Genomic DNA, 11,024 nt, shown 5'->3' on the forward strand with positions numbered 1-11,024 from the left:
TTTTTTGAGGCTGGTTATCCCACACTTCAGTGGGAGGGATATAATAGAGCTCTTCAGCAGTCAGGGCTTTTTTTCTAGAACTTATTGAGCTCCCAAGTTTCTTGAGACGTATCCTCAGGCTCCCAAATTCAACCAAGTATGAGATGATGTGTGCAGAATTAGGTATACACATGACTGAATACTGGGCATGGACTAATACTATAAAATACTGACTGTGTTGCCATTTTCGTTTCCAACCTTCAAGTCTACTTTCCGATTTACTTAAGGACTCCTATAAACCCAGATGGCTCCAACTCATACACGGCAAAATTAGATCTATTGGTATTGACTTGGAATTATTGTATAATTCTATTTATCGCAATATCCAAATTAGATTAAAGGATATCGAAAAACAAAACATTGAGTCAACTGTAAATAAAATAATCTCCTACGAGTTCATGGTTTAAATACAACCAATAACCGGCTCACTTATATCTCCAAGTTAATAATTCCAGCCCAATGTAGGACATTTATGTTAGCCCAATTGAATATTTCCTCCTCAACTTTCGTAAGGGCAGATATTTAAATATCCATAGAAATGATAGACATTGCGGATGCTATCTGAATGGCTGAACACTGCAGAACGTATTATTTTCTACTGTCCACTGTACAGCCAGCTACACAAATGTGTGTTATCCCCTTTTTTGGGTAGTTTAACATCATGGCACAATGAAAATATCAGATTCTACCTGTCTGGTATTAACCTGGAGATAACTGCAAGGGTGGCTGAGTTTCTGTCAACAGTATCTCTTAGAGTGGTCAATGGCATGGTTTAGCGGGAAGATACTCCAATGAAAATTTCTGTTACAATATATCTTATATGGCTGTTTCTTTGTGTGTGTGTGTGTGTGTGTGTGTGTACACACACAAATTGTATATGGATGTTTTAAGATGGTCTATATCTGTAATGCCTAATAAAGTTTTGGAGAGAGAGAAAGAGAAAGCAAGCATTAATTAGACTTAAGCATGTTGGTTATATGAGGCTGGTTCTTCAGCAGTCAGGGCTTTTTTTCTAGAAAAAGGTGCCAGAACTTGTTGAGCTTTTAAAGGGAGATATACCCAGTTTCCATCGTGGAACACAGAACGCCGTGACACAACACTACAGAGGTGCTGGAACGACCACATTGATGGGTCTCAAACCCTCAGTGAGGGACTTCCCCAGCATGCAAAGACAGACTCTGTTGGATTGAGCAATAGTGGCTTCTGCATGTGCTGTAGAGGGGCAGATGGGATTAGTCTACACAAATCCAGAGGTGGAGTCCCTAAAACAACTGGATGGCACCTCCTTCCAGCAACTTCTGCAGCCAAGCTGGTGCCAAACCTATTGCTCTGTTTTCCTTTGGAACACATCAGCAAGAGGGGTGGGGTCAGGGTGGATAAAAATCAATAATTTTTAAAAAATAAAAAAATCAGATATATTTTTTTTAAATGCTTTTGGAGGAAACATCTTTCTAAAGATAGTTTTCTATTTAAGTTACATTATAGTCCAAAGTCTATTCATCAAGAAATAAGGATTTGTTTTTAATTATGTAGCATGAAGCTTTATATGCAGTGTTTAAATGAACTCCATTAATCCATTCACAATGCCATGCCTTTCCAGAGGTTTCTGTAAGATTATTTGGGGCATTTTTTCTAATGAGGTATCACAGATGCTTGTCCTTGCAGTTCTCAAAAGTGTGAATTTGTGTCTGCAGAGATAACATGCCTTTTCTTCACAACAAAAATGTTATAAAATAAACATACAGAGTTGAGAGAAAAACCTTAATCCCATTGTTCTTTTGCAAATTTTTATCTACAGAATCAACCCCTTATCTCCTAAATGCTAAGTTCCAAGAGGTTCAATGAATAGATTGTTTGGAGTGGAGTAGATCTGCAGAAGTAGTTAAGTGTGAAGCAGTAAAAATGAAAGCGCAACCTTGTGAGCAGAATACTCCATGAGTCTTGGGATCTTTGTGTAATAATTGTGCAAGTCAGTTGAATGTCTTTGTGACTCAGACTTGAGGCAAGTGCTGAAGGCACTTCTGGGCTGGCAACCTCTTCCCAATCACACTGGGTTCCAGCAACTGCACTAACACTTAACTGTACAGAATAGGCACCTGAATGTAGAAGCAAATCCAAAGAGGGGTGTGTGTGGAAATAGTAGCTGGGATCTGTAAGTCCTTGGCGAGACCTTGAAGTGCTTGCCAGTCAACTAATAAGAGTTCACTGGTTCCAGGGCTTGTCTGACATTGTCCAAACAATAAAGTCTCTACCTGGAACTTTAGTTCTGCAGCAGGAATCCCTGAAGTTCTCTGCTCCAGTATTGCACCCAGAGCTCAGAAACTACTCGGGCTAATGAAATCCCCTGTCACAAAATGCACCTAGAACAATGGGAGCTTCAAACACTGGGTGTGGAAGAGGGCTTCGGATGAAGGAGAAGGTGTTAGAAATTGCTGCCTCCCTTCAATGAACGGAGGAGAAACCTAGAATTCAAATGCATTCACGGTAAGGTCTAATACCATATTTCCAAAAAACAATAACTAATAACCTTAATTTCTTGTGACCGGACACACACAATGTAGCTGTTAATCTAACCTTCAAAATGTTAATTTTAAATTTCTTTAGAAGATACAAGAAAAGGCTTCAGATCAATTTTTCCTACATGAAAATTACAAATGATCTTAAAGAGGGCCTTATATGTATATCAGATACCATTTGAAGCAATGCCTGCATTTGTTTAATCTTTCCGGTGTCAAACTAACAGCCCATTTGCAATATCATGCATAATTAATTTGTTTTCCATATAGTAATACGATTAACAACTTCACATTTTACACGGGGTACTGAGTCATGTTCAAATAAAACAAGTTCTAATGAGAAAAATTGGATGTGGCAGCAAACCAGTGTTCCACTAAGCAATCCAGATTCAGATGTGTTTGCCTCACTTTACTGCATGTATTTTTGTCAGGATTCCACTGTAAACAAGATAATTTCTTTTGTGTCAGGTTATCCAGAGTAAATGTGTTTTAATGAACAGCTCTTTCATTGTAAATATCGCAATATGTTGAAAAGGTATATGATGTTTTGGAGATTAAGTACAATCTGCTACATATGAAGACAGATTTGCTCAATGAGGGCCTCTAATGTTAGCCACCTATGTTTTAATTGTCAAAGTCCTATATGCCAAATACATAATTATTTCAACAGACTGAGTCAATGTTAGCCCTTCTTGCTTTGCCTAATTTTCTCCTAGCTTCCTTTCAAATGTCGCACCTTCATGCCAGTCTTCTGTAAGAGCACACCACCTTTCAAGCTTGCTTTCATAGGCCCTGTTTCTTTCACCCCTCTTTTTCTAGGATCTTCTGTCTACCTGGACTTCCTAAATTCAGACCATCCAATCTACTGCCAGAGGCTTATCTCACTGGCAAGTCCCTTTGGCACAAGGCAGGTAGGTTGCACCTACAACTGTCAGGGACCCTTCTGTCTAGCCAGCATTTGTGTCACAAGCAGAGAACTGAGCCAAATCTCTTCCAGAGTGCCCTAGTGTCGCACAATACGGATGTCAAAACAAAACACAAATGACGTGTTATTTAAGGGCGTGCAACATGGCAAGGCCAGAAGATAAAAATAGATGTCAAGAGCAGGTGGTGAGCAATTCTGTTGCAGATGTAAAGCAGGTCTTGCCTTTCTCATTTAATCCCAACAACAACAACCCTGTAAGATAGGTTTGGATGAGAGTCAGTTACTGGCCCGAGGTAACCCAGCGAGCTTCATGACCAAGTGGGGAATTTGAACCCTGGTCTACCCAAGTCCTAGTCCGATGCCCGGCCTAACCGCTACACCACACTGACCACAACACATTGTCTTAGAGCAACAGCTCTAAGTCACAGCAAGCTGGGCCAATGTCAGGAGAGTGCATTGATGGACACCTGCCAAGGCCCCTTGCTGCAAAGTCACCCACTGTTAAACCACAGAACCTCCTGGCCCTGCTGTTCCTCCTCTTTGCTGTCTCTGAGTTGTAGGGATGTATTAAAACTAGGAAAGGATATATCAGTTAGATATTATCATTCCTCGCTCATGTTTGTGAGTTTAGCATATGTCCCTTTGCAGCTCAAAATAAGGAAGCTGTTGATAAAACTAGCTTTAGCCTTTTAGTAAAGTAATCCAGGATGCTTTAATGCAGACTACATTTCCTGGTTATTTACCTTTTCTCCCTTAAAAACAATAAGCAAAACAGTCTTCTTATAAGTAAAGAAAAATTTACTCATTCTTTTTCACAGAGGCAGTCTTGAGAGTGGTGACTAAAAGTAGTTGCAGACATATATTGTACTTTAAAATGGAATCTGAGCTGGCCTACATCCTTAGTTATGGATGAGCAAAGAGAAGAGATGAGTATTTGAATATCAAGAAGCAGAGAAAAGAGAGAGCAGGCCAGGAACATAGCCAGCTTTTAGAGCATGGACCCCGCTTACCTGGCAGTACACAACGGGAGTGGCTCTCACAGGTAGGACTGCCAACTTCCTCTGTGTGTGCTTTTCTGGTGAACACGTCTTGTTGGTTTGAGTGCATTGTAAATATCCCACATGAGCAAGTAAGCAGTGGCCACACTGAGGAGATGGAGAAGTTTTTGGCCCCGCACAGGGTGCCATATTATGAAAGATTACCAAAGTCTGCCCCTGAGGAGGTGGAGCTACTCAGAAAGGGTGGGCACCGATGGCATCTTGCCTGAGCACCTGCTCCAGCACTGATGACAGGCTGTGCCCAGTAAATTCCTTCTAAACAATGTGCTACAGAAGAAATCCCAGTCCTTATTGTCACATATAAACAAGTACTGAGTCAAGCTTTCCTACCCTTTCAAACCGCCACTCTCTCCCAAATTGGGTCAGATACCCAGCTGAGTTGGAGGGAAGGAGCAATGCTTAATTTACTGGAGCTATGCCAAGGTATACCAGCTGAAGATCCTGTACAGTATCTTTGTTTAAAATCAAAATACTTTAAAAAGCAAATAGTAATAAGATAAGGAAAATCTGCTTTAATGTTCCTGCAGTTGGCAAGAGGAATAAGTTTGCATTAAACATTATCATGAATGGAGGTTCTTAAAGCGGTGGCAGTGTGACGGTGCAGCTGTTGCCCTTTGAGATGCCAAAACTTAATGAAGTAGGATAAACCTTGCCGAGGAGACAAACACATAAATGAGATTTATCCCAAGAAGGATTAACTTCTGTACTTACACATTTCCAAGGACAAATAGCGAGGAAAGCTTTCCACATGTCATCAGACGGTGGGCCTGTGGGGGGTGATTTGAGTTTCACACACGCTGAGAATGTCACAAATCCTCTGGAACATGTTAGAATCAATGTTTCTTGTTGATCCAAGTAGAAGTCTCCAGAGCCCCCAAGTGCAAGCATGTTAACAAAATCCTCCGTTAAGGGGTCATTCAAAAAAGCAAGTCACACATCTAGGGGAAAGGAGAAGGTAGCAAGGTGGTGACAATTTGCAACAAGCAAGAGAAGTTAAAAATGTGGTGGTCTTTCTGGCAGTCACGTAACGTTGGTCAACATGATACAATCAGAACAGGGATAATTCCAAGAATTGCATCCTCATTGGGAGCTCCCCACTGCAGGAGGAATTATCCCCCCCCCCCCCGCCTTGGTCCTGATCTTTCTTGGAATGCAGGTGCAGCAGAAGCCACTTGGGTTTCCCTGACTCCAGCCTTTCAGTAGCTCTTGATCAGGAGGTTGTCAGCAAGCTGTCCACAGTGCCAGTTAGGGGCTCCCTGACTGAACTTCAAGCATACTGTGTTTTAAACATAAAAAACAGCAAAAGAGCAAATCTAATCTTTAGGGCAGATGCTTTTCCACACACAGAAGCCATCATAGATTATGAAGGGATGGTTTTGACCTATAAATATTAATAATCATTTTATTATTTGTACCCCTCCCATCTAACTGGGTTGCCCTAGCTTTAAATGGCTCAGGAATGCAATACCTCAAGGTCTGCCTCTTCCCATTTGCACTGACTTAGACCCTGCAATCATAATCTGAGGCCCTTCTTCATGTGCGTCCTCTACGAGATGTCTAGAGGGTGGCAACATGAGAGCAGGCTTTTTCTGCAGTGGCTCCCTGCTTGTGGAATGCTTTCCCCAAGGAGGTTCACCTGTCACCTTCATTACATATCTTTATGCGCCAGGCAAAAACGTTCTTCTTATTCCAGGCTTTTGGCTAATTAAACAGTATATGACCTTCTAAAATGTGTATTTCTATTGGATGGGGAATATAGTTTTTGCTTGTTATTATGTTATGTATTTTTGTATTTTTATATTATAAACCACCATGTGATCCTTGGATAAAGGGCTGTATGGAAATGTAATAAAAATCAATAAATGAATGCAGGAATGATAACATCATATACTTTTATTGACTTTTGGTGAGTCTTGTTGTCATTTACTAATCATGAGGAATGCACCATTTCTGGGCAAGGTACTGGAGCCTGTGGTAGCATCTCAACAACTAGGATCATCAGATTGAGCATTTTCTTACTCCTTTCCCACTACCCCACCATCCCCTGGTGCTACTTTGTTTTTAGAAATACTAATCCTCCCCTAAGGTTACAGCATTCTTTCATGGCAATCAACATAGAATAACACACTTGTAAACTGTGAGCAGATTTGATTTGGAACATGCTGATAAATTTGGCAGTAGAAAATAGGTCACTGATTATATTTCCAATTTGCATTTGGCTCTCGTTGACTTTCTGCTAAGTGTGCCAGAAACACAGGTGCTTAAACGGAGTGTTGCAGTCTTGGAGTGATATGGTCTATCTTGCTTTCATCACACCCTGCCTTGCTTCCATCACACCTTGTGCTGTTTTGATAGAGCTATTAATTTAAATTCTTTATTTAAGGTTTGTCTCTCCTTAAAAAAAACCCCTTCAAACAGATTTTCGCATATGAATGGAGTGAAACAAAGAATATAATCTTAACCCCAGAGAATGGTTTTCAGACTGACATCTGTACATTAAGAATATGTAAAAATACCAATTTCATGCTCTGACAGCTTATTCTGCATTGGTGGTGGTGGGATAATACCATGGGAATGCGAAATGTCAAAGCATTACATAATGTCAGCCATTCACATGTTCGTCTGATGAGCTATCATGGAGTGTTCCTTAAGGGACATTTCCCCCCCTGAAAAATGAGAATGAGGGAGGAAAAGAACCAACAAAACAACAAGAATTAAAAAAACAGGCCTGACTCAAAAATTAACATTATTGTCCAAGCCTGAGCAGTGTGTATGGAGGTCCTGGGCTGTCCAGACAACAAATCCCCCCTCAGCCTTACTCTCCAAAGTAAAGGAGAGTAATGTTTCGCTGCAGCTTGGCTTCAGGAGTTGCTGGAAGGAGGCATACAAGGCGACATCAAACTATTTTAGTGACTCCACTAAAGATTTGTGTAGGGTTTACTCCTTAGCCTTTTCTTTTCCCAGTGATCTCCCCCAAAGCAGTGGAGGTTTAGGATCCTTCTAGATTGGCTTCTTCTCCATCTGCCCCTCATTTCCCTTTACAGTACATGCAGAAACCACCTTCTCGGCCACGATACCCACTATTGGTCTTTTCCACACAATCTGCTGGAGCCTGTCTTTGCATGCATAGAAATCCCTAACTCACTGAGGGTTTGAGACCCTTGGCTACCCCTCACCTGCTTTAGCCATCCAGTCAAAGACATTTCCTAGGGTCTGGCTGCTGTCACATGCTAATAGCTTATAGGAACCACAGATGAGAGGTGAATGCAGGGTGGGGACCAAAGGTGGACAAACTACCCCAGAAGGAGCACGATGTGTTCCCCCCACCAGCGATACTACCCCTCCCCTAATACTCCATACACCCCTTGCATGGACTACCTAGCACTTCAGAAGATTTGTCCAGGCTAGTACTGGGTGCTAGCTGACTATCAAGGAGCCTTACACTGTGGGAAATTGCTGAATCCTTGCAAGCTCTAAGTTGAAGTGTTTCCATTTCACTGCTTTCTACCTTGATTTGCCTTGTTTTAAGTTTGGTGGTGCTTCTTTTATTATTCATCAGCCACTGTTAATGGTCATAAAAAGTGTGAGAGTGGAAATAAATCCTAAAGAAATGTACCATAATTGTATTTGGCTACATAGTACAATACAACAGCAGGTCTCTGTGCAGATGCTGCAGGCAGATGATTCCCTATCACTGCAACAGACCCACTTCCATAATTCCACTCAGCCCAATCCTCCTCCTGCAGCAGTATGGACCAAAACATACCATGGTATATTTAAAGTTTAAAAATCTATGACATTATAAGCTTATTGAGGCTTATTCTTAATAGGCAGTCATGTTTATTTAAAGGATTTACTAAGGTCAGTGGTTTCATTGAGTTACTTTAAATAGGGTTACTGTTCCTTTATTAAATTTCTATACTACCCTTTATCCGAGGATCACATATAACCATTAAGAATGTAGTTATGGACAAAGGACAGTGGCAATAAACTCTCTACACACCAGGTCTGGGAACAGAGTGTTGGAAGGTCTACACACACAAAATGGATTTTTATATGTTTGGGAAACAACAAAGGTGCTGATTGTAAGGAAACAAAAAAGGCCAGCTATGAAAAAGGATTAAAATTAATAGAAGGATAAGGAGGTGATTAAAAAAGAATGAAGGGGCATCATCAGGAAGCATTTGGACTTCAGTTTGTAACAGGAATGGGAAACCTAATTATTTTAAAAATTGTATTAAATTTAAATACTGTAATTTGGAAAACGTGTGTGTGTACCAGGTTAGTTTTTTCCTCTATTCAAGCCCTAGCAAATTACTCTCTCTCTCTCTCTGGTTAACACACAATTCACTACACCCAGAGACTTTTACAAGTAGTCTTCAACTTGGCACTCACATCCTTCACTCTTGGGTCCTTTCAATCTTCTTAGGGTTGCTGTTCAGAACAACCAGCTGGCATTTGGCAATAGCCACAAAACCTATCTTTCCTCCTAGCAGACCTTCAGCTCTTTGCCCTGGCGATACCAGTTCCTCGGTTACATCTCCAACTTCCCTTCAGAAACAAACCTCTTCTCCTAGTTGCTCCCCTAAGCCCTCACTGTTCCACTCCAACAGCTACTCTAGTCTGACCAGTACTGAACCTGGCCTTTTATCACTACCATCCGAGTGAAATCCTGTCCTGTGATTGGTTTGTAGTTATGGGCCAATGAGATGAGGCAGAATGTCCACTTACTGACCAGTTAAAACAGCCCCCCATTGGTTTTGAATATAAAGCCATAAACCTCCCCTAATATAGCACCTGCTTGACAGTTTAACTGACTCTTTGCTGCTTGCAAGTCTGCATTCAGTTCAGTTAACTCTTTACATGCCTCACAGAATCAATCAATAATAGAGCTGTAGAGCTGGAAGGGATGAGAATAGTGTGATACCTCAGGTTAAGAACTTAATTCGTTCTGGAGGTTCGTTCTTAACCTGAAACTGTTCTTAACCTGAGGTGCCACTTTAGTTAATGGGGCCTCCCGCTGCCGCTGCGCGATTTCTGTTCTCATCCTGAAGCAAAGTTCTTAACCCGAGGTACTATTTCTGGGTTAGCAGAGTCTGTAACCTGAAGCGTCTGTAACCTGAGGTACCACTGTAATCTATTTTTTTATAAGATATTTATTAAGATTTTCAAAGATAATACATTGCACAAAGAAAAAAAGAAAAAACAAAAATACAAAGATACAAAAATACGAAAAATAAAAACAATTTAAAAACACATAAAGTTTCCATTTACTTATTTTCATTTAACTTATTTTCCAGACCTCCTCATACCTCCCTTTCTTATATTCTAATTCAATTTGTTTGTTTAGCAAATCCTCACCACTGATTCTTTTAATTATTTCAAAACCTTGTTTTCCATCTCTTTTGTACATTACAGCTGAAAACCGCTTAATTTCTATCCAATATCATTCTAACATTCCTTAATTTTACAATATTTCTGCAAATAGTCTTTAAACTTCTTCCAATCTTCTTCCACCGCCTCTTTTCCCTGGTCTCGGATTCTGCCGGTCATTTCTGCCAGTACCATATAATCGATCATCTTCATCTGCCATTCTTCCAGAGTGGGTAGATCTTGTGTCTTCCAATATTTTGCGATGAGTATTCTTGCTGCTGTTGTCGCATACATAAAAAAAATTCTGTCCTTCTTTGACACCAATTGGCCGACCATGCCCAGGAGAAAGGCCTCTGGTTTCTTCAGAAAGGTATATTTAAATACCTTTTTCATTTCATTATAGATCATTTCCCAGAAAGCCTTAATCCTTGGGCACGTCCACCAAAGATGAAAGAATGTACCTTCGGTACCACTGTAATATAGTCCAATCCCCTGCAATGTAGGAATCTTTCACCCAATGTGGTGCTCAAACCCATGACCCTGAGATTAAGTCTCAAGCTTTACCAACTGAGCTATCCTGAGTTAGCCTCATGTTGTTAAAAAATACATGGACATTTTCATAATAAAACTTTCCTACACTGGAGGCTGGTTTGGGTAGAAGTATTGATTCCAGTCCAAAATGCATTCCAGGCTGGTGTGCAACAGGTACTTAAAGTGAAACTGACAAAAGGTGTAGAAAAAGCAGCATTTTCTGAGTGCTCCTGGATTTCAACCAGGAACTTCATGATCCAAGACCAAGGCTAGTAAACTAAGTGGATCTGTCTTTGTTGAGGCCTCACAGCCTTTTAAATAATATAAGTACAGTAAACATCAGCTCCTGTGATTGGCATACATTATGAAATGGACATGCCTGGTTTAATTATAGAAGCCTCACTTTCTGTCCTTATGTGGACAACAGGGCAGAGCTTTCAGGTGGTTTCACCTCATCAAGTAAATCCAAAGACTTTTCTGGATCCAGCTACAAATGTCCTGCTTCTTGAAACACCTTACATGCACTTTTAAAGGTATGATGGCATTGAAATAACAGTGTCAATTTAATGATCAACAGTTTAT

General features: G+C 40.6%; 1 protein-coding gene across 1 annotated transcript in view; it reads right to left on the bottom strand.

Annotated features, from left to right (window-relative positions):
- Positions 1 to 9,252, bottom strand: part of PAX5 (paired box 5) — a 261,611-nt gene extending 252,359 nt beyond the window's left edge. The window contains exons 1-2 of the mRNA XM_083719437.1: positions 8,934 to 9,252; positions 5,250 to 5,476 (exon numbers count right to left, since the gene is read on the bottom strand). The gene's annotated coding sequence lies outside the window, so the exon portion shown is untranslated. The remainder of the gene's footprint in view (positions 1 to 5,249; positions 5,477 to 8,933) is intronic.
- Positions 9,253 to 11,024: the final 1,772 nt, after the last annotated feature.

Source organism: Podarcis gaigeae (assembly GCF_964106915.1).
Source record: "Podarcis gaigeae genome assembly, chromosome: 17".
NCBI classification, from domain to species: Eukaryota; Metazoa; Chordata; class Lepidosauria; order Squamata; family Lacertidae; genus Podarcis; species Podarcis gaigeae.